A 22,633-nucleotide genomic window follows, 5' to 3' on the forward strand; every position below is an offset into this window, starting at 1 on the left:
ATAGATGGGACCAAAAAAATAAAACCCAAAAAAGAATGTGATAAACATACCTCAAAGCATCATCTGCCTATATTATTATATAGGTTTAATATTTGTAATGATGAATTTCAGTGCCTAAGATCAAAAGCAGAGTCTTACACAAGCAAGGCAAGTGTTTTATCACTGTTCCATAACCCCACATCTAGGGTATTAATCTTTAGATTTAAAGGTTTAAAGATTTAGATTTCTGATCCAAAGCTGGCCTTAGTAACTATCCCTTGCCTCTCTACATATTCCAAATGGTGTAACTTTACAACAAGGGGGTTTTTCTTTAATGTTTAAATTTCAGAATCTATGTGAGACTATCTTAGACTTTTCTAATCACCCCGGGTAATTCATACTTATTCTACACTCAGAGGAGGAAAATTATCTTTATTTTTAAAGTTGAGAAAAAAATTGTTCTTTTCAGAATTAGGAATTGGTCTATTTCACTTGCTTAAATTGGATGTTTTGGGGATAGTCTCCAGACATACAAGTTCAAGGATATAAAGAATAATCTAGGAATGGGTGAGTATGTGGGGAGAACTAGGGTCAGATGTAAATGTGTGTGATCTACCCTAAAACAGAAAATTTATTTTCTGTATTTGTAATTTCTAACCCCCAAATCCAGAAATAAAGTTCATATTAACTGGATTCTTAATGCCAGGAATTCTATGGAATTCACACAGTGGATCTCTCAATTATTAGAAACCCCTATACTAGTTACCATTATCATGTTAATGGTTCAGAAAATGAACTCTAGACACAGATAATAAACCTAATTGTGTAGTTCATGCAGACAAAGTGGAAAAGTCACGACTTGAAGTCAGAGTTCATGAGTTCAACCAAAAAGCAAGATTGGTGGCTTCATGTCTTGCCAGAGGTGAAATTCTTGATTTAGAATTTAGACATCTCAAACAAGGCCCACGGGGGGGGGGGGGGGGAAGAAAACAATGAGCAGTTTAGAGTAAAGGAAATCATTATCGTAATAACACCCAGAAACAATAGAGTTGAGCAATGAAAGGATGGGCCATTCACCACAAAGTGTGGTGAATGCAATTAGAGAAATAATTACTCTAACAACTATCATGGCAATGGTAGTAATCTGCCTGTATCGAATACAGGCAAGGGATGGGGAGCATTGGTGTTGGGAAGGTTGCACTGGTGAAGGGGGATATTCATTTTTTTATAATGAAACCCAACTACAAACATGCTTGTAGTTGGTGTTTAAAGAGAAAAAAATAGAGTAAAGAAAGTCAAGGAGAAGCATCTGTACTTCCCTAAACTAAGTTGAAGAACACTGTGTGACCTTTATATGAACTTGATCTACATGATCTTTATGGATGTCTGCTGTTCTCTACTTTGAAAAAGTTCCATTTCACTCACTTGCTTAGCTGGGTTCCATCTGTATGCAAAATCTCCCTTGGAACATTGTAGATGAATTTTAAATTATTCAGCAGCAGATCATGACCCTCTCTCAATCAAGCAATTGTGTGAATAGATTATTGTCCTGGTGATGGTGTACTATGCTCCAGTAATAATGACAGGCTCTGTTTATTATCTTTTGAAAGATATGAAACTGATATTGATAGTTTGTCACTTAGTGTGATCAATAGATTCTTAAAAACTAAAATTTTAAGCAGAAAACATATATAAAGAAAGCAAGATCTTTCCAACATCAGTGCTAATATTTTTTTCACATTAACTTTATAACTAAAGATGTTGAATAAATTGATGCTATATTTGTTCTGAAGCTATAGCACAGTGGTTAGGGCTCTTGCCTTGCATGTGACCAATCCAAGTTCAAATCCTGGCATCCTATAGGACACCCTAAGTTTAGCAGGAGTAATTCCTGAGCCAGAGTCAAGAGTTAAGTCCTAGGAACTGCTATGTGTGACTTCAAAACAAAACATAAAAAAACAGATACTATATTTGTAGGTTCATTGTATTCCTACAGTTTACAACCAATGACAGCAACAGCTAGATATAGGACTGCTTTTGTAATCAGCACTTCAACTGTCCTGTCCTCTCCTAAATATTTATCCCTTGGACCTCACAGGTAACAGAAATTGTTAGTTAAAAATGAGCTCTTTAACTCTCCAGTTCTAACTAGATCTGGTCTTTCGAAAGTATTATTTTTACCAATGACCAATATTCCCATGACCAATATCCCAAGTGTCCTTTTACCCACCCCACACAGGCCTATACTCTAGACAGGCTTTGTACTTCTCTCATTCAGTCACATTTTGTTATGATAGTTCTCAGTGTAATTATTTCTGTGACTGTATTAAACGATCCATGTGGTGAGCTTCATTTTGGGAGCTGGACCCTCCAGTCCTCCTCTATTTTGTCACTGAGAATCATTACACAAATGTTTTTAATTTTTCTCAAAACCCATAGATGAGGGAGACCATTCTGTGTTTATCTCTCTCCCTCTGACTTATTTCACTCAGCATAATATGGAAAATATCATGACTTCATCTCTTCTGATAGCTGCATAATAATATTCCATTGTGTATATGTACCATAGTTTCTTCAACTATTCATCTATTGGTCATGGGAATGTTGCACTGGTGAAGGATTTATATATATAATATCAATAAAAAAAAAGAAAAGAAAAGATAAGGCCTCCCAATTCTTACCACAGGCTGTGTTCTTTACACTGTATAGAAAGAGGAGGCACAGTAAATGCACCCCCTTATACACCTCAACCCAGGTTCTTTGCCTGGTCTGTATTGTTAATTGGGGGACAAAAAATAAATAAAGTATTTTTTATTGCAGGTTAATCAATACATCATTTTATTAGTCTGACTTTGATCTCATATTTTCCTCTCCTAAACACCACTCCCACAGGGTGGGAGTCTTGTTGATTGTTTCTCTGAAACAGTTCTCAAACTTAATTTCCTCTTCTCTATCAACACTCTGTCATATAGTTCTGGTTCCTTCATCCTCTTATTTGAAATATTGAATTGTCTCTATGTCTCACCATAAGTTCTCTTTCACTGCTGTGGTTTCTTACTATACACTGAGTGACTTATCCAGCAAGTAAGCATCCTTGAGTTTATTTTATCTGCACTTATGTCAAATCTGTTGTTTGTGGTTCAGTGTCTTTTATAAAACTTTTTCATAATCAGTGACTATCTCATTTCTTATCCACCCCAAATCTTTTTTTTTTTTTTTTTTTTTTTTTTGGATTTGGGTCACACCCGGCAGCACTCAGCAGTTAATCCTGGCTCTATGCTCAGAAATATCCCATGGCAGACACGAGGGACTATATGGGATGCTGAGATTCGAACCACCATCCTTCTGCATGAAAGGCAAATGCCCTACCTCCATGCTATCTCTCTAGCCCCAAATCTATACACCTTTGAATGCTATAGAATTATAACCGGGTATTACATTTAAGCATTAGATTTGTATTGCTGTTTGAGATGATACTCAATATAGTAAATAAATATTTATTTTCCAAAACAATTCAAATCATGAACGCATTTTGAGAAAATGTGTTTGTTTATCCCCTGAATCCTAAGCTCTATGATCCTTTCTCTGTGACATTATTAAAATTAAAAGCTTTCATGTAATTTTTACTAACAAGACAGGGAATCTTAATTATAAAGGGAAATAAATATTCAATTAACTGGCATTCATATACCCAGTGAAGTAAACATTTAGTTTTGTTGTATAATATCATCCAACTTTTATCATTCAACAAATATTTGTCAAGATTTTGCCATTTTATAAGCATTTGACTTGGGATACAGTAGTTAGAAGAATCTGTTTATTCCTTATGAAGCTTGAAGTTAATTACAAAAGGAAAAACAGCCCAGTAGATTGAAAATCCTCTAATCATTTTCAAGGAAAACTCCTGGTGTTTGAGAATGAATTTTTCCTGACCAGGTTTGGAGATGCTACAGCTGCTTCAAACACTGTGAATAGCAGTTATGCAGATCAACAAGATAAAGAGAATCAGGCAGATTGAGTAGTGTACGCAAAATCCCCAGATGTCTGACAACAGATGAGTGGCTAAAGAAATTGTGGTGCATTTACACAATGGAACACTGTAGCTGTCAGGAAAAATGAAGTCATGAAATTTTCCTATACATGGATGGACATGGAAACTATTATGCTAAGTGAAATGAGTCAGAGGGAGAGAAATAGACACAGAATAGTCTTACTCATCTGTGGGATTTAAGAAAAATAAAAGATATTATTGTAATAATACCCAGAGACAATAGAGATGAGGGCTGGAAAGACTGGTCCATGATATGAAGCTTACTACAAAGAGTGGTGAGTGCTGTTAGAGAAATAACTACACCAACAATCATGACAATGGTAGTGAGTAAGAGAAATAGAATGCCTGTCTTGAAGACAGTCATGGAGTAGGGGAGGAGTGAGAAGGGGAATATTGGTGACAGGGACGGTTGCATTATTGAAGAGGTTGTCCTTTTTGTTGTTTTTTGTTTTGGGGCCACATCCAGTGACACTTAGGGGTTACTCCTGGCTATGAGCTCAGAAATTGCTTCTGGCTTGGAGAAACAAGCCAGGAGGACAATCTGGGATGTGGGGGGATCAAACTGTGGTTTGTCCAAGGCTAGTGCATGCAAGGCAGACACCTTACAGCTTGTGCCGCCTCTCTGGCACCGAAGGTGTACTTTTTTATGACTGGAACACAGCTACAAACATGTTTGTAACCATGGTGCTCAAATAAAGATATTTAAAAAACAGTCCTGGGGCCAGAGAGATAGCACACTGGTAGGGCCTTTGCCTTGCACATGGCTGACCCAGGACTGGCCTGGGTTCAATCCCCAGCGTTCTGTATGGTTCCCTGAGCCAGGAGTGATTTCTGAGCTCATAGCTAGGAGTAACCCCTGTGTGTTACCGAGTGTGGCCCAAAAACAAAGCAAAACAAAAAGAGACAAAACACAAGAAACTGAATAAAGGCTATGGTTGGAGCAGAAATATTAAGTTCCTGAAGGAAGATCTACAATATATGGTGTCTTAAATTTTATGGAGAAAGGTTTTACATATATATTAAAATCAAAGGGAAGCTATGCAGCACTTAAGATAGAAAAGAGTTTAGTTTGAATTTTGGCATCACTCTGGATACAGGGTGAAGAACATATGGGATCTACTATATCAGTAGGAAATGGGGGTAAAAACTTGAGTGAGATAAGACAGATAACTTAAATATAGCTAGTTAGGTGTTAATAAAGATGGAGAAAGTTAGAGTTAGAATATAAGCAACATATATTTCAATTGCAAATTGAGTAATACAGGCACAAGATTTTCAGCATTATACTGTGAATTTGGAAGCCATTTACATTTTTTACTGCAGATTTCAAGAATGAGATGAAAAAAATGGAAAGGGCAACTGAGAAGTTAGCTCCAACTCTTCTCAAGTGAAAATATGAGGAATGGGAAAGCCAGCAAAGGCACTGAAGTTTTGCTAGGTGAATGTGAAGATGAGATCCGAATAGCTGATAGTCTCAACAGGGCCATTTCATTTCACAAAAAAAGGCAAGAACAATGAAAATAGCTTTCAAGAGAGGGTTAGGCTAAGCTTCGAATGAATGGATTCCTGGCAGACCACGCAATCTGGGTGGAGGAATAGTTTTTGAGAAGCTCCATCAGTTTTCCTTCATTTTCTTTCAACTGGAAAAAAGGCAAGTTTGTTAGATTCTATTTAAATTATAATAACAAAATTTACAACTGAGGGCATGAATGAATACAAAGGTGCTGAGAGATTGCAACTATTATTAATTGCAATTAGATCCTGGTTCAGGATGTTGAAGAGAACATTTTGAAACTGTCCCAGGTCCTAGAATTGGGAAGGTGAGAAGAGACATGTGTCTTGCAATTTACAAAAAGTTATGAAATATGTTAAACTATTTTTAAGAATACATCAAAATCCCTTGCATATATAAGATATTTGAATAATGTTGAAATTTTCATACAAAATTGAACATATATAAGATGTTATTTTTATAGCACAAATTTCTTGGCACAAAGGCATCCGAGTCATTAAGGAGTGCCTGCTAAAATAGATTGTGCACCTAACACAATTTACAGAGGTAGTCTCTGAAGACTAGGGGTGTCTATGAATGCACATTTTAAACCATCCCCCAGCAATCTAAATTTTTACTAAAATCACCACTGCATTAAGTCTGGAGTGAATGTAGATATTAGAATCATAAAACCTCTTTTACTCTTCACCCTTTTGGGGAGAAAAATGTGTAAATATTAAAAGTGACAAAATATAAGCCCTTGCATATATATCTAGGTTTTAGATGAGAATCCTAATGAGTCAACAGACAGAGAATTCCAAAGAAAATTCTTTCTACTCTCCCCTGCTTTTACATAAATCATCTGTATTCTTATTTGCCAGTGCTAATCATAACCTTCAAATATGATTATTTATGTTGCCAAGTATGTCATACAAACTGAGATATAAGTTATTCTGTGTCTGGCTTCTTGGTAATATTATGAATACACATTTCAACGTCCATGTGAAATAAGCATTGAGTTTTCTATGATATGACATCTGTTCATACATAATGTAATCTCTAAAGAAACCTGCCACTTCGGGTTAAGAAAAGATATATATCAATGTTATAATGACCTGGCACAGGCCTCAGAAGAATGGGCTTCAGGGTTCACCCCCGAACCAGGAAAGCTATCTACGAAACATCCAAGGTTTTTTAAAACAACACCTGGAAGCAATCCTCTACCAGGGAAGACCCTACCACGGCTCTGACATCGACCTACTCAAAAGAGACTTCCCTTAACACTAAGAAGACTTGACAACAACAACGACCTGCTTACAGGACAGGGCTCTCTGCATTGCCCTTTAATTGTGAGGTAAAACGAGAGGACGCTCTGCACCATCCTGACTGCAATGTAGGATATGCAGATTCCAGGATCTTTAATACAGAAACCTGATACCAACAACAGAGACTGTGAAAAATAAAAGTGTATTGGTACTACAGACAATGACCTGGATTGGACAAACTAGTTTGCCTGGAGCCTAGAGTTGGTCTTATTCCAGGAAACTTCAGGGGTAGGGTCTCCTTGTATTTAGGTCAAGGCTTTTCCTTTCCATGTCCCTCATATTTTGGTGGGCCTATACAAACTATAATTGCCACTCTAACACCATTTCTACTGTGCTCCTTTGACTCCAATCCTTAAGAAAAATAACCCACTTAAACTTTTGAGGTTAACTTAAACTAATATGCATGTGCATGGAAATGTAAAAAAGTACTTTGCTTTCAATGTTTAAGGAGTTACATAAGTTTTATGTCTTTAGATTGCTTTGTGTGCTGCTAAGAAATATTATGTATTACAATCTGAGGACTTGAGGAACAAAGTAATTGTACATGGGTTCTGTTTTATTTTTCTTAATGTTCTTTGATTAAAAGTTCAAAGTTAAGATATCAGCAATGGGACTACTGAGAATTCTGTTTATGAGTGATTGTCCTTCCACTGTAACTTTACCTTGTCCTCTTTCTTTGCATCTTTGTTCTCATAATTAAAAATAAAAATGAAAAAACAATATAAAAAATTAAATAAATAAAATTCAACTGTGAAAAAAGATATATATCAATGTAACTTTGATAATACAAACTCTTTCCTTATTGATTTCCATCTTAATTATATTAGAAAATCTATTTCACCAGGCAGAGCTTAATCTGATTGTGAGTGAAGAAAAGGGCTAGAAGGGATAAGACAGAACAGGAGGCAAAGGTTCTTCCTTTGCATGCTACTGATCTTACTTTTATTTGTGGCACCATATGGTTCCCTGAACAATCACCAGGAATAATCCCTGAGCATAGAAACAAAAGTAAACCCTAACATAGTCAAATGTGCACTCCCACTCTCTCCTAAAGAGTAAATGAAGAGGAAAAATCATGTCTTGCTGAGACCTCTGCCCCATGTCTTGTTAAAATGAAGGGGGAAAAAAAGCCAAAATTGGGTTTTGCCATGACAGGCAAAGGGACCCAGTGAGGAAGAGAAATAAGTGTCAAAACTTTTCATGCTGAATGGCTTCATTTTCTCCTACCTGTGACATATACAGAGATTTCAGGTGGATTACCTTTTTTATTTTTAATTTTTTTTTTTGGTTTGGGGGCCACACCTTATGACTACTCCTGGCTATGCACTCAAAATTCGTTACTGCCTTGGTGGACCATATGGGACACCGGGGGATCGAATTGCGGTTCGTCCTAAGCTAGATCGGGCAAAACAGATGCCTTACTGCTTGAATCACCACTCTGAGGTGTAGATTACCTTTTAAAAGGCAGGGAAAAGACTCACTTTTCATTTAAGTTAAACCTTGAGGAGACTAAAATTCCAAACAAATCCCAAAGTAGTAAACATGGGAAATACAAAGATTTCCTCTACCCATGTGGTCTAAACTTCTAAAAACAAGGAGCTCAAAAGGTTCAGAGAAAGATAGACAGACAGAAAAAATAGAGACACCTGAGGAACCATCTCTTTTAGGATTATACAAGGTAGTGAGTGGCCTGATGTTGAAATCTAATCCTACCTGCCACCTTTATGCTGCTCATTTTACCTTTGGTAGTTTCCCCTACTCCATGTCGTTGATGACACAAAGGACCCCCAAAATAAGGATCTCATTCGTTGCCTCCAGAGAACCTTGGCCCTGGCTCCTTTAATCTTGGCTTCTTTAATTCCTAGTCACTTAGCACATGTTTTTTAAGAAAAAGAAAAAAACCTCTCTCACTGATCCAAAAGGATGTATGCACACCACTATTTATTGCAACACTCAGTATAGTAGCTAAGAGTTCAAAACCACCTAGATGTCCAACAGCAGATGAGTAGATCATGAAGATGTGGTATATATATATATACAATGGAATACTACATAAGTGTAAGGAAAGATGCAATCATGAAATTTTCTACAACATGAATAAAACTTGAAGATTTTATGGTAAATGAAGTAAGTCAGAAGAAGAATAAATACAGAATGATATCACTTACGGTATATGTGCTGTTTAGAATAACTGCATGAAGAAATATAATGGTTAAATCGAAATTGTCTCTTTGCCCCAGAATATGGTGAGAAAGAAAGTAAGTAACTGGGTGGAGGAGAAACACAAATATAAAATAATGGAGGCCAGAGACCAGATGGTTTCAGGTGCATTGGTGATATTAAAAAAAAGACAGCTCTAAATATTCAAGCTAATGCCAACAACAAAATCATGAGACCCCCGAACTTTAATAGTCAAAACTTAAAATGAACCTGTTATGCTGGCAGGCTGGGGCATAGGATGGACTCTGGAAACATTGGTGGAGGAAGGTGAACACCAATGGTTGGATTGGCCCTAATACATTGTACATCTGAACCCAATTATAAAGATCTTTATAAATCACAATGCTTTCAATGAAATATATTTTAAAAAGCCTGTCTTGAGTCCAGAGATAAATAATTACAGTGGAAAGGGTGCTTGCCTTGAACCTGGTTAATCTGGAGACAATCTTCAGCATCACATATGGCCCTTTGAGCCCCATCAGGAGATCCTGGAGCTGAGAGCCAGGAGTAATCCCTAGCACTGCTATATGTGGTCCCAAACAATCAAACAAAACAAGATTTAAAAACAAACAACAAAGCAAAAATCTAACTTGAAGGCTAGCAACATATCCCAGAATATGAGTTTCCCGGCCAGCCTTCTCTACATCATGGTCTGCTTTGAAGGAAAACTGTTCATATGTGCCTATAGGTATGCATGTGTATATTGCAGGAAGAGGGGATCTAGGGAACAGGCAATCCTGAGCACCTGGAGTATAGTTTTGAGCCACGTCTATTGCTGCCTGTAAAACAGTGTGTAACCACAAAAGCATTTGGAGCACTGACATTTGATCCAAGGGCCATGGGTCCTTTAATGCAAATGATCAAATACCTTCACAATGAAACCATTGCACCTGTTTTTGGGATGTCCCCTCATCACTCATCTACTGTCATTCCTTTTCAGGGTCCAGGACAAGCCAAGTGGCCCAAATCATGACCCTGAAATGAATTCTTTAGTCCCTTCAGCAAATTCTTACAGTAAAAAGAAAGGCAAGTATGGATTTTCAAATGTTGCTTATCACAGGCACAGAGGGAGAGAGAAAGGATCCCAAAAGTTCATTAAATGCTCGCACTGAAGGTTAGGAGAAAAGCTAGAAAAGAGAGAAGTAAAATGAGAGAAAATAAACCAATAAAAACGCAGTACTTTCTTTAACTGTTTTTATTCGAAGTGAAAATCAGTCCCTTTCCAGATCTAAATGCATCCTTCAGTCCTGTAATTATATTGGCAAAATAAAGTTTCAGGCCTTCTGCTCCTTTTGATGATTGTTATTTTTCTGACTAATGAGTAACTGGAGCTGCTTTTGCTGGAGCATGAGTCTCACTTGCCTGGGCAACTGCAGAAGTAAGTGATGGACTCCTAAGGGCATTCTGTGCACAGCCTTCCTCTGCTTTTCCTCTGAAGCCTGCTTCTCAGCAACTGTGACTGGCCCTTATTACAGATAAGGCAAGCACTCTTATCTCTTGAACTATTTCTTCTTCTCTAGGATGCATTATGGGAAGAAAATTCATTTCTAGGACCGTTTTGCAATCTCTTTCAAATCAGTGTGGTGGTTGAAGAGCGCTATTTACATTTTCTCTCCTTTGGGTCCTTTAGCAATGTTTATTCTTTAATATTTCCCACCTTCCATGTGTGTACCAAACATATACAACATATATGCCCACACACAGTTGGAAACTTTACATCCTTCTAGATCAAGAAGGCCTAATCAAACAAATGATGAAATCTATTTGGGAGGGCATTAGTTGAACAACACCCACTGCTTAGTGTTTTCTCTGACTCTGTTCTTAGGGTTCACTCCTTTTTTTTTTTTGGTTTTTGGGCCACACCCGTTTGACACTCAGGGGTTACTCCTGGCTATGTGCTCAGAAATCGCCCCTGGCTTGGGGGGGACCATATGGGACGCCGGGGGATCGAACCGCGGTCCTTCCTTGGCTAGCGCTTGCAAGGCAGACACCTTACCTCCAGCGCCACCTACCCGGCCCCAGGGTTCACTCCTGGTCAAGTTCAGGGGGCCATTTACAGTGTTGGGGTTGCAAGGCAAGCACCCTTACTGCATAAATTATGTCTCTGGCCCCTCTTTTCTTCTTTTTTATAAAATCATGCATACATATTAATTACCTACTCTCTAATATGCCTTGTCCAAATTCTGCAACGATTTTGGTCATAATCTCTATAAGATCACATTTCCTTTTTTTCTTTTTTTTTTTTTTTGGTTTTTGGATCACACCCAGAAGCACTCAGGGGTTACTCCTGGCTCTACGCTCAGAAATCGCTCCTAAAAGGCACAGGGGACCATAAGGGATACCGGGATTTGAACCACCATCCTTCTGCATGCAAGGCAAACACCTTACCTCCATGCTATCTCTTCAGCCCCAAGATCCCCTTTTCTAAGTTCTGCACAATTTGATAATATTTTTAAAATGCTGGATAATTATTTGTTTATTTTGAGGGGGAACACGTGGCTGTGTTCAGTTGGATCTGCACTCATTAATCAGTCCAGCTAGGGTTTGGGATACCATATGTAATGTCTGGAATTGAACCAGAACATCTGCAAGCAAGGTAAGCATCTTATACACTGAATTATATCTCCAGTCCTTAAATATGTTTATTAAAACAAGATATTTTCTCCTTTATCTCCCATTTCCTGAGGCCTTTGCTCTTATTTATTTGCCAATGACTCTGATATAATGCCATGCAATATTTATAAAATCTACGAGAATATTTTTAAATATAGCATCATCACAATTCACTATAACACTTTCCTCTTCATTTTTGTTTTTGTTTTTTGGACCACATCTAGTGATGTTCAGAAATTGCTCCTGGCTTTGGAGACCATAAGGTACACCAGGGAATTGAACCAGCAGTCCGTCCTGAGTTGGCCACATGCAAGAGACCTCTGAGCTACCGCTCCAGCCCCAATCACCTTCCTCTTTCTATCTAATATCTGAAGCCAGCTTTCCCAAGGCCTGAACGTGTGTCCAACCAAAGTCAAGCACATCTCAGGCATAAAACTGAGTGTGGGTTTGAAGTGAGTACTCTGAATGCTCATGCTCCTTGCCAAGAGCTGAGAACCCAGCTCATACTTGCCATGAAAGCTGGTCAGAAAAAGAGCAATTGGCAGTTATCGTATTAAAAACGTCCCCAGCAAAGGCTTGGCAGGTCTCTTGGCCAAAACTTCAATCCCCAATTAAAGCAAAAGATTTTCCATCAGCTCAGGTTTCTCAAAGTGAAGGTCAGATCATTTCATCACAAGAACATCCCAAAGTGCTTATCAACATCACAGATACCCATGATCCAACTTTGTACCTCATAAATCAGAACTTTTGCAACCTGTATTATTTTCCAAACATTTCTAAGTTGAGTTTTAAACAGAGCAAGGTTTGAAAAAACTTTTATTCTTTTCACACATCCACGGAGTATTTATATTTGGGTGCTAGAATAATATAGTATAGTGGATAGGGCACTTGCCTTACACATGGCTAATCCAATTCAATCTTTAGCATCCTTTGGTCCCTAAATCCTAACAGTGTGTGTTTGTGTGCCCCCCTCCCAAAGTTTTTTTTTTTATTTTAACAGAGACTAACTTTACTAATAAGATGATCTCAGATTTGGTGACAGGATATCAAGAAGACTTTTCAAGTGGAAGAGAGGGGCTTTCCATATCTCTCAGTGTTTCCCACAGACATAGTTGTACATAGTCAAAACAAAGGGTCAGCCTTTTCTCCATGAGTGCTCTGCAAGGACAAAGCCAGACTGCAAGGGTAGAGCCAGATCACTGAGGTGCTGGCTTCTGACATAAACTATTGGAGACATTTCATTACCAATTGGAGAAAAGGAAAGAAATCTAACTTGTAGAAGGAACCAGTCTGGATGTGTGTGTGTGTGTGTGTGTGTGTGTGTGTGTGTGTGTGTGTGTGTGTGTGTGTGTGTGTGTGTGTGTTTGGGGCCCACACCAGAAGTGCTCAGTTGCTCCAGGTATCAAACTTCCTGTTAAGTTGTTCCAACTTAAGTTGCTACCTTGTGCCACAATCTTCCCTTAAAAAAAAGTTAACGAATGCCTTGATAAGACAGTAATAAGTCTTAAGAACAGTAGATATGAAATGCAATTGAACCTACAATAAGAACATGAAAATGTCCTTAAGTATATTAATTGAAAAAAGTTACTATGTTTAAAATGGTTTGAGAGTTCCACTACTCCATCACAACTCCCTCTGTCATTTTTCTCTGTTGCATCCTCCTGGTTCTACATCACTCATGATTCAACATTTCTATTCCATGAAGAAATTGAGGATGGTTATAAATATTCCTACCTCGGGAAGGTTACTTAGCCACCTCATTCCTGTGTACATATCACTGAAGGCCATTTCTTTTTTTCAATTCTTGGTAAGGGCTGAGATTAAGTAAGGAGTGAGCATTTCAGGAGAGATAGCACAGCGATAGGGCATTTGTTCTGCACACAGCTGACTCAGGACGGTCCCGGGTTCAATCCCCGGCATCCTATATGGTCTTCTGAGCCCTCCAGGTGCAATTTCTGAGCACAGAGCCAGGATTAATCCATCAGCATTGCCTTGTGTGGCAAAAACAAACAAACAGAGAAGTGAGCATTTCATCTTTGATCAGGTAGACCAGATTTATACCCCAAGGGAGCCAATTATTTTAGTTAATATTTCTAATTTCTAAGCCTTGGTAGACTCGTCTGTAAAATGTATTCACATGATATAAATACCTGTGTTTGGTGTAAGGATTAAGAAAAATGGAGTATGATCAGGGATGTAGCTGAGCAGTGAAACACTTGCCTTGTTTATGTGAGGCATATATTTTATTCCCCTATACCATAGAGAAGAACTAGAAGAAAAGGGAAGGAAGGAGAAGGAGAGGGAAGATAAAAGGAGAGAAGGGTACTGGGAATGAGGAGAGGACAGGGGAAGAGGAGAGGAAAGTGAAATAAAGCATGAAAAAGTAATGACACTGTGTCTGTTACACATTTGTATTCTATTTAAATTTATATTATGATTGCACATTTAGGGGCTATAAGCCTTAGTTGATATTTTACAGTTTTATGATGTCTTTTTTATTTATAATTTCTTCATCATAATTTCTGCCCCCTTCCTTCTTCTTCTTCTTAAGCATTTGTATACATCTTTAGATTTTGTTATTTTGAAAAAACACCTATCTTTGTTTTATGTAAATATTAAAATGTAATATTATTTTGTAAATCATTTCTTGTGTTTGCATTCAACACTGGAGCTTTTAGAGTTATCCGTACACTGTTTTCCAAACTTTCTCACCTTTTCTACATAACAGAATTATTTGGGGAGCTTTTGAAACTAATCATGGACCTCAGTTCCAGTTACTCCTCTTGATTTGGCTAGCCAGGAGCCTGCTTTTTATAAAGGTACCTCTTGGTGAGGAGTTTTCAAGCAGATGAAGCCAAGGTCTCCATTTCCTTGTCTCAGAAAGGCCCTGAAGCTAAATCAAGTAATAATAACCACAGGCACTGAAAAAAAAAATGAAGCAACTTGCATCCTGTGTAAGGAAGAGAAGAAATCAGTTCTATTGCTCTTGCCACTTTGTCAAATTTGGAAAACATTTTTTTGTTGATTTTCATGTCTATTTGATGCTTGCTACTTGAAGAAAGTACCCTAGATTTTAAATCTTATGTTACATTTGACTGTCTTTATTAAGACTTTATTAAGACTTTATTAAGACAGTCTTCACTCCTTCATTTTTTCCTTAGAAGGCCCAATTATAATAAGCTTTACAGTTATTAACCAAAACCATAGTTCTTTCCACACACAAAGTAGAAAGAGAATGTCCTTTTACTCTTACCTGGCATTAATTTATAGTCAATGGCTGATTAGAAAAAAATATATCTATATACTTAAGAATAATTCATTAGTAATAAACACATATCAAGCATTTATTTTAATTTATGACTTATCAATATACATCCATAAATAAGAATTTTGATGTAAAGACAAGACTTTTTTGACTTAAATTTTTCTGATTAAATATTTATAACAAAAACTGAACTCTTAACTATATATGGGGGTATTTTTCTATATATACTTATATATTATGATTTATAGCTTTAGTTTTTTGTTTTTTTATTGATTTTTAATTTACAGTACTATTAATGATGGTTTCCTATAAACATAATTCCAAAACTACACCCATCACCAGTGTACTCATCTTCCCCAAGAACCCTATTGTTTCTCCCTTTTAAATCTGCTCCCCACCCAACTCAATTGTGTGGATCAGCTGTTACACTAAGTGAATGAATTGGCAAAGAACATATATGTGTATACTGCCTTTGGAATTAATGCTTTTTGTTTTGGAGGCCAGATTTTAAGAAGTTGCGTAGCTCAGTTATTTGGTAGTTCTATTCTTCTTTTTTGGATAAATCTTTATATTGATTTTCATAGGTGCTGAACCACATGGCATTTCTAGTTTTTATTTCATTTAATTAGAGAAGTTAATTACCCATCTGAAAAAAATATATGTGTAGATATTAAGAGATAGTACAGCATTAGGGCATAAACTAAGCACAAACCTGACCTGGGTTCTATTCCTGGCACCACATAGTCCCCAAATCCCCAAAAATCACAGCATGTAGACTTAAAGACCATCAAGTATCACTAGGTGCTTTCATCAAAGTCTCCAGCACTGCCTGGGTTTTCCAGCTTTCCATGAGTCTTAGCAGCTCTTCCTGCTTGGGAGCTTGCTTTGAACTGCTGACCCAGTTGATATGCCAGTGCGATTTCTAGGTCTTTTAAGCACCACTTTGGAAGTTACCCAAAATGTTTAGGTGTAAAAATTCACTAAAATCTATATCCAGGAATTTGCTACACAAATTTAAAATGTACAGACAAGAGGAGCTACACCATAACTACTTTAAAATAAAGTGCAGACATCATCACCTCCAAATACATATCAGATATCCCCTGATGACAAGAATATCTTTAATATAATGCTACACAATGAAAAATAACCACAGTTCTGTAAAGTGTCTGATAGATATCTTTCAAGTTTACTCAGCTTTCTCAAGATTGTCATGATTAGTTATTTTTTATAACATTATTTGACCAATATTGAATTTTAGCTCCTGTATTCCATTGTTATTTGATTTGGAAGCTCACTTTTGTTTTATTTTATAGTACTGGGATAGGTCTTGTGTGTGCCTAGTTTCAATACCTGGCAACTGAGGAAAAAAAGTAAGATAGTGATTATTTTGAAGGAATTTGGAAATTTTCTCTTATATGAAATATCCTGATTTATCTGAGTGTCTTCTTTTGGCATCATGGTTTCTCTTTGCTCCATATTTACTAATCTAAAGGTTGGATTTTTAATGTTGAATAGACTCAGGTTGTGTGGTTTGAGCCTAATTCTTCACTTGTAAAGCTATGTACACCATGATATCACATGCCTGTGGTTTTGGTTGATAGATGTAAGTAGTTCTTGGTACATAAAAGGTAGTTGTGAGTAGGAAGTAGAGTATTCAATGTTTACTGTTCTCAGGTGGTTGCACCAATTAACACACACCCAACAGTGGCACATGAGTTCTACCAGATTTATATTTTAAGCATCCAAAATGATGATTTTTAATCTTTAGTATAGCAAAAAATATGGAGGAAGTAAGGAAAGCCTCTTCAGCATATGATCTTGAAAAAAAACTGGTATGTAACATGCAAAATAAATAAATTCAGATCTCTTGCTAATAAATAAATTCAGATCTCTTGCTAATAAATAAATTCAGATCTCTTGCTAATGTCATGATATGAGTCAAATCAAAATGGATTAAAGACCTCTATAGCAGACCAGAATCTATAAGATACATAGAGGAAAAAATAGGCAGAACTTCAGGCTTCTTTCATTCACTGCTAGTGGAAATGCCTTGTAGTCCAACCTTTCTGGAAAACAATATAAATATTCCTTAAAATACTCTAAAGTGGGAGACTGGATTTCATCAGCATTCCTGCCGGTAATCCTGCCTGCTTCAGAGGTGGGTCGGGACGTATACACACTGATTCCTGCTGGTTTCTGCCAGGAGTCTGAAGGGTGCAGAAGCCATCTTGGGTCATGCTGTTTTTAGCTACCTGAGACTGGATTTCATCAGTGATCCTGCTGGTGATCTTGCCTGTTTCAGAGGTGGGTCGGGAGGTACACACACTGATTCCTGCTGATTTCTGCTGGGAGCCAGGAGGACACAGAAGCCATCTTGGGCCATGTGGTTTCCAGCTGCCTGAGACTGGATTTCATCAGCGTTCCTGCTGGCGATCCTGCCTGCTTCAGAGTGAGAGACAGAATTGAGGAACTCTGCTGGAATTCAGATGCCAGCACCCCTATCTGCCTGTCTTCTGTGCTGTGCTCCATTTTAGGCCTGATTTCATTCTGTGTGTGGCTCATCTGCAGATGGCTCACCTTCCCTGGAGCCTTCCCTGGAGGTGAGTTTACAAGCCCAGAAAGGGTGGAGCCAGAGGAGCATGGCCGTTCCACTTTGCTTCCCGGCCATGCACGTCATTTAGCCAATGAATACAACCACAACACATAGAAAAACCCACAATACAAGTTTGACAATGGAGAAACAATGCAGGTCAGCGCCAGACATAGAGAATGATGATGGCAACTCTGATGACTTGAACATGACCAACCAACCAGTCAGTCTCTCAGATAAGGAGTTTAGAGTCGCAATATGGAAGATGTTCAAAGAACTCAAAGAAAGTATAGAGGAGAACACTAATAAGAATCAAGAGAATATGAAGATGGAAATAAGAAAACTCCAAACTGAACTTTCAGGTCAAATAACAGGTCTGAAAAACTCAGTAGATGAATTGAAGAAAAACATGGTTGAGCTTTCCTACGAGTTAACAGCAACTGAGGATAGAATTAGTACACTGGAAGATGAGATGAATAACAACTCCATACAGCAGAGATATTGGCAAAAGAGCTTATAGCAAATGATCAACATATGGAAAAAATTACTCAAAGAATTGGGGAACAGATGAAAATAAAAGTTTATGATAAGGCTCAACAGAAACAACTTAAGAATCATTGAAGTCCCAGAGACCCAGGAAGAAAATCTCAGTAGAGAATCAATGGTCAAGAACGTCATAAAGAGAGAACTACCAGAGCAAATGAATACATTGATCAAATCCTGCATGCCGAAGAGTACCAACTAAAGATACCCCAGAAAACCACCCCAAGACACATCCTAGTCACAATGAGGAATCCACAGATAAAGACAGAATTCTGAAAGCATCAAGATCAAAAATAGAAATTACATTCAAGGAACATCCTTGAGATTTACTGCAGACCTGTCACACGAAAACACTCAAGGCCAGAAGGCAGTGGTGGGACCATAGTGACAAAACTCAATGAAATAAATGCTTCACCTAGAATAATGCACCCAGAAAAACTCACTTTCAGATTTTGAAGGGGAACAATACCATGGTTTCACAGACAAACAACAGCTCAGAAACTTTACAGATTGAAAACCGGGGCCGGGTAGGTGGCGTGGAGGTAAGGTGTCTGCCTTGCAGAGCGCTAGCCAAGGAAGGACCGCGGGTTCGATCCCCCGGCGTCCCATATGGGTCCCTCCCCAATCCAGGGCGATTTCTGAGCACAGTAGGCCAGTGAGTAACCCCTGAGCATCAAACGTAGTGTGGCCCAAAAACCAAAAAAAAAAAAAAAAAAAAAAAAAAAGAAAACCATCCTTAAAAGAAAAACTGAACGGCCTACTTTAAGACAAGACTGACCAACAGACACACCAAAGTTCCATATAAGATGGCACTACTCCCAGGACAATTCTTTCAATGTCAATGGACTAAATGCAACCAGTTAAGAGACACAGAGAGGCTAAATGGATCAAAAAACTCAATCCAACCTTCTGCTGCCTACAAGAAATTGCACCTGAATAGTCAGAAACAAACATAGACAAAATAAAAGGCTGGAGGAAAATCATCCAAGCAAAAAACACCCATAAAAAAGCTGGAGTGGCCATACTAGATATCAAATGATGCAAACTTTATACTTAGGAAAGTTGTAAGTGACAAAGATGGACATTTTGTATTAATCAAGGATACGTACAGCAGGAAGAAATCACTCTCCTAAACAATATAGCACTGAATGAGGGGCCAAAAAATATTTAATAAAATTGTTGACAAATCTGAAAAATAATATCAATAACAGACACAATATTTTGTGGGAGACCTCAACATGGCCTTGTCAACACTTGACAGGTCAACCAGACTGAAACCTAACAAGAATATACTAGACCTGAGGAGAGAAGATGGAAGAAAGGAGGCCTAGTAGATAGTATACGGGACACCCCACCCCCAGAAGCCTGATACACATTCTTCTCTAATGTACATGGACATTCTCCAGGATAGACTACATCTAGCACCACAAAACATAACTCCATAATATCAACAAGATAGAAATTTGCAGGCTACCTGAAATTATATGTGAACTACAAAGGGGACCACAGAAAAAAAAACTTTAATACCTGGAAGTGAAACAGCCTCATACTGAATATCCAGTGGGTCTGAGATGAAATCAAAGAGGAAATCATTACCTTCCTTAAACAAATGACAATGGAGACACAAACATCAGAACCTATGGGACACAGCAAAAGTGGTACTAGAGAGAAAAATTTATAGCTTTGCAAGCACACATCAGGAAAGAAGAGGCATACTTGAATAACTTAATGATGCAGCTCATAGAATTAGAAAGTACTCAACAAAAGGACCCAAAATAGGGTGACAGAAGGAAATATCAAAGCTGAGAGCAGAAATCAATGAAGTAGGAAACCCGAAAATCAATCCAAAAGATCAACAAAAAAAGAAGTTGGTTCTTTGAAAAAGTAAACAAGATTGATAGACCACTGGCAAAACTAACAAAGAAAGGAGAGAGAAACTTGATAACTCATATTAGGAATGAAAAAAGGAGAGATCTCTACTGATATATTAGAAATCCAAGAGGGGTTTTGAGAAACTCTATGCCATTAAAAATGAAAACCTAGGAAGAAAAGGATAAATTTTTGGACTCTTATAATCTTCCACGGTTGAATGAAGAGGATGTAGCATATCTGGAACACACTCATCACTAATGAGGAAATTAAAAACGTAATCAATGTCTGCCCCAAAACAAAAGTCCAGGCCCAGATGATGTACTAAATAAATTCTTTCAAACCTTTCAAGAGAAACTTCTACCAATCCTGCAATCTCTTTCATGAAATTGAAAAAACAGAAACTCTTCCAAATAGCTTTAAGAAGCCAACATCACCTTGATACCTAGAACCAGACAGAGATGCTACCAAAAAGAAAATTTACAGGACCAATATTGCTGATGAATGCAGATGCAAAGATCCTCAAAAAAATCCTGGCAAATAGGATTCAATGCCTCATTTAAAGAAGATCATTCACTACGTTCAAGTAGGGTTTCATACCAGGAATGCAAGACTGGTTTAACATCCATAAATCTATCAAGCATCATACACAACCATCAACAAGAAAGAATAAAAATCACTATGATCATATCAATAGACTCAGAGAAAGCATTTGATAAGGTCCAACACCCATTCTTGATCAAAACTCTCAGCAAGATGGTAATGGGAAGGAATCTTTCTCAGATATAGTTAAGGCCATCTACCACAAGCCAATGGCAAATATTATCCTCAATGGAAGAAAAACGGAAAGCCTTTCCTCTAAATTCTGGCACAAGACAAGGCTGTCCTCTTACCACTCCTATTCAACATAGCACTGGATGTACTTGCTATAGCGATTAGGCAAGAAAAAGATATCAAGGGAATCCAGATAGGAAAGGAAGAAGTCAAGCTCTCGCTGTTTGCAGATGACATGATACTCTATCTAGAAAAACCCTAAAGACTCTACCAAAAAGCTTCTAGAGAACAATAGACTCATATTGCAAGGTGGCAGGCTACAAAATTAACACACAAAAATTAATGGCCCTTTCTATACACCAATAGTAATAAGGATGAAATGGACATTAAGAAAACAACCCCATTCACAATAGTGCCACACAAACTCAAATATCTTGGAATCAACTTGACTAAAAATGTGAAGGACCTATACAAAGAAAACTATAAAACTCTGCTCCAAGAAATAAGAGAGGACATGAGAAAATGGAAGTACATACCCTGCACATGGATTGGCAGGATTTACATCATTAAAATGGCAATAATCCTCAAAGCATTGTACAGATTTAATGCAATCCCTCTAAAGATACCTATGACATTCTTCAAAGAAGTGGATCAGGCACTTTTGAAATTCGTTTTGAACAATAAATACCTGAGAATAGCTAAAGCAAACATTGGGGAAAAAGAATATGGGAGGAATTACTTTTCCCAACTTTAAACTTTACTACAAAGCAATAGTTATCAAAACAGCATGGTATTGGAATAAAGACAGGCCCTCAGATCAGTGAAATAGGCTTGAATACTCAGAGAAATACAATCACCTAATTTTTGATAAAAGGAGGAAGAAATTCTAAATGGAGCAAAGGAAAGCCTCTTCAACAAGTGGGTGTTGGCACAACTGGCTAGCCACTTGCAAAAAATTGAGCTTAGCCCCCCAGCTAACATCATGTACAAGGTTAAATCCAAATGTATGAAAAAGACCTCAATATCAGTACCCGAAACCATAAGAATATATAGGAACAACACGTAGGTAGAAACACTCCAGACATTGAGACTAAAGGCATCTTCAAAGAGGAAACTGCTTTCTCCAAGCAAGTGAAAGCAGAGATTAACAGATGGGAATATATTAAACTGAGAAGCTTCTTTACCTCAAAAGAAATAGTGCCCCAGGATACAAGAGCCCCCCACTGAGTGGGAGAAACTATTCACTCAATACCAATCAGACAAGGGGCTAATCTCCAAAATATACAAGGCACTGACAGGAATTTACAAGAAAAAATCATCTAATCCCATCAAAAAATGGGGAGAAGAAATGAACAGACACTTTGACAAAGAAGAAATACAAATGGCCAAAAGACACATAAAAAAATGCTCCACATCACTAATCATCAGGGAGATGCAAATCAAAACAACAATGAGGTACCACCTCACACCCCAAAATTGGCACACATCACAAAGAATGTGAACAAGCAGTGTTGGTGGGGATGTGGGGAAGGAAAGGAACTCTTATCCACTGCTGTGGGGAATGCCATCTAGTTTCAACCTTTATGGAAAGCAATATGGAATTTCCTCCAAAAACTGGAAATCGAGCTCCCATACGACCCAGCTATACCACTCCGAGGAATAAACCCTAGGAACACAAAAATACAATACAAAAATCCTTTCCTTACACCTATATTCATTGCAGCACTATTTACCATAGCAAGGCTCAGGAAACAACCAAGATACCCTTCAACAGATGAATGGCTAAAGAAACTGTGGTACATATACACAATGGAATATTATGCAGCTGTCAGGAGAGATGAAGTCTTGAAATTTTCCTATACATGGATGTACATGGAATCTATTATGCTGAGTGAAATAAATCAGAGAG

The 22,633-nt window shown here is 37.7% G+C and overlaps 1 non-coding gene across 1 annotated transcript; it reads left to right on the forward strand.

Moving 5' to 3' along the window:
• The first annotated feature begins 2,643 nt into the window (after positions 1–2,643).
• LOC126023220 (small nucleolar RNA SNORA51) lies at positions 2,644–2,773 on the forward strand. Its single transcript, XR_007500422.1, has one exon. It is a non-coding gene; the product is annotated as a small nucleolar RNA SNORA51 (small nucleolar RNA).
• Positions 2,774–22,633: the final 19,860 nt, after the last annotated feature.

This window comes from Suncus etruscus, chromosome 11 (assembly GCF_024139225.1).
Source record: "Suncus etruscus isolate mSunEtr1 chromosome 11, mSunEtr1.pri.cur, whole genome shotgun sequence".
Lineage (NCBI taxonomy): Eukaryota > Metazoa > Chordata > Mammalia > Eulipotyphla > Soricidae > Suncus > Suncus etruscus.